Source organism: Nanorana parkeri, unplaced genomic scaffold (assembly GCF_000935625.1).
Source record: "Nanorana parkeri isolate BGI_ZX_2015 unplaced genomic scaffold, ASM93562v1 scaffold1215, whole genome shotgun sequence".
In the NCBI taxonomy this organism is placed as follows: domain Eukaryota; kingdom Metazoa; phylum Chordata; class Amphibia; order Anura; family Dicroglossidae; genus Nanorana; species Nanorana parkeri.
The window spans coordinates 90,702-93,411 of NW_017307483.1; positions in this window are offsets into that span (position 1 = coordinate 90,702).

Consider the following 2,710-nt stretch of genomic DNA (forward strand, 5'->3'; position numbering starts at 1 on the left):
AAATTTAAGGAGGCACCAATCAAAAGAGATGTTCCCTTGTTACCCCACTGCATGAATGTGAATCTGACCCTAGGGTAGGATGCCAAAACCCTACTGCATGATTGTGAGCCAGGCCCTAGGTTAAGATGCCAATAGCCCACTGCATGAATGTGAACCTGGCCCTAGGGTAGGATGCCATTACCCCACTGCATGAATGTGAACTGGACCTATGGTAGGATGCCATTACCCCACTGCATGATTGTGAGCCAGGCCCTAGGTTAAGATGCCAATAGCCCACTGCATGAATGTGAACCTGGCCCTAGGGTAGGATGTCATTACCCCACTGCATGAATGTGATCCTGGCCCTAGGGTAGGATGTCATTACCCCACTGCATGAATGTGAACCTGGCCCTAGGGTAGGATGTCATTACCCCACTGCATGAATGTGATCCTGGCCCTAAGGTAGGATGTCATTACCCCACTGCATGAATGTGAACCTGGCCCTAAGGTAGGATGTCATTACCCCACTGCATGAATGTGATCCTGGCCCTAAGGTAGGATGTCATTACCCCACTGCATGAATGTGAACCTGGCCCTAGGGTAGGATGTCATTACCCCACTGCATGAATGTGAGCCTGACCCTAAGGTAGGATGCCATTACCCCACTGCATGAATGTGATCCTGGCTCTAGGGTAGGATGCCATTACCCCACTGCATGAATGTGATCCTGGCCCAAGGGTAGGATGCCATTACCCGTTCTGCATGAATGTGATCCTGGCCCAAGGGTAGGATGCCATTACCTGTTCTGCATGAATGTGAGCCTGGCCCTAGGGTAGGATGCCATTACCCGTTCTGCATGAATGTGATCCTGGCCCAAGGGTAGGATGCCATTACCCCACTGCATGAATGTGATCCTGGCCCAAGGGTAGGATGCCATTACCCGTTCTGCATGAATGTGATCCTGGTCCTAGGGTAGGATGCCATTACCCCACTGCATGAATGTGATCCTGGCCCAAGGGTAGGATGCCATTACCCCACTGCATGAATGTGATCCTGGCCCAAGGGTAGGATGTCATTACCCGTTCTGCATGAATGTGATCCTGGCCCAAGGGTAGGATGCCATTACCCCACTGCATGAATGTGATCCTGGCCCAAGGGTAGGATGCTTAGGATAATCAGGAATGGATAGATGACATCTTATGGCCCAGATCCTTGAGATTTGATGCGAATGTGTGGCCAGCATGAGCTAATGGTCACCAGATTGTGTAATTATCTTTGACACTCTGGCCCCCCCCCCCAAACCGGTCTTTATATATACAGATTGGTGGGGCTCTGGACAAGCTTTAATACCCCAACTACATACTCTGCCTATTTTTCTGCAACCACAACACAGGTTCACAGAGAGTTGGGCCTAGGGGTAGACAGAAGAGGTGGCCACCTTGGGTGCTTCAGCCTGAGCGGGCACAAACATTTTAGGACCTGCCACCTATGAAGTCATTTACAGCTCATGGGGGGGCGCACTTTGGCCACGTTGGTTTCTTCGCCATATACAGCGTGTTAGTAATGAGACGCATAGGTGTGACTCCAGCCAAGCCCTCGTACTAAGACGCAGATAGAACTTTGCCCGCACTGTAAAAGTTAATGAAGCGAAACAGATTTGTTTGGCTTCCCTGGCACATGACAGAAGGTTGGCGTCACATGATCCGGTCCCTAATGAGCGCAGACGGCTGACTTCCAGAAATTGGCACTGCCGATCTGTAATGTGTGGGGCCACACACAGGGCTATTAGGGCTGAACAGATCATCAGCCGGCTGCGTGACCCGGTCATGTGAATAGCGGTGCAGAAACGGTTAAAGCTTCCTTCCCCTTTATACACGAAATCTGCAAATACTTAAAAAATAGTTTTTTCCCAGCAGAGTGTCACATCTGTGGGTGACACCAATCACAGGGTAGCCCTGCGCGGTCTGATGGCTGCAGACGGCAACTGTTGGCACTTTTTAGGGCCCATTTACTTATCTCCCATGTGTTACGTCACACATTAATGTATGTTGCATTACGCAACGCATCCTAATGCAGACCATGGCATCCTGGTGCAATGTGCTACAATGGAGGTGCATTGGGTGGTGCAAGACTCTGAGCCACGGCCATGGAATGGGATTTGTAGTTTCAGCACAGCTGGAGGGCCGAGGTGGCCTACCCCGGGTCTAAATCAATGTGTTACAAATGAAGGAAAGGGTTACAGGAGATGGCATGCTGTGTTGCTTTGTTCAGGATGTAACCCGGAGGAAATTTATAACTGGTTAGTCAGGACTGCGGAGCCTGTTGTGTCTCTTTGACCGCCTTCTCAGCAATTCCCATCCACCCTTTCCCTGCCACGCTGCAAGATGAGTGCCGCCCTCTGCCGTGACTGCATGTCAGAGCCTAATACACCACAAATCTGCAGAATTACCTTCCTGACCTGTCACAAAATATACAGCAACAGGATCCATGTTCAGAAAAGCTCCACATTTTAACATTATAAAGCCGTCCTTGAGCTCTGGTCATGTCATCAGTTTGCTGCAGGCAGAAGGAGGCATTTCCTCAGTCTCCCCTCCCTCAGTGATCACCGGCATCTGAATTTTATATAACTGTGTCAGCTCTGAGCTGCCATCTCAGTCCAAATGGTGACACTGGGTTATGTTTAAATAAAGATGACTCCATCCTTCTGGAGAAAACAGCAGATGAAGGTATT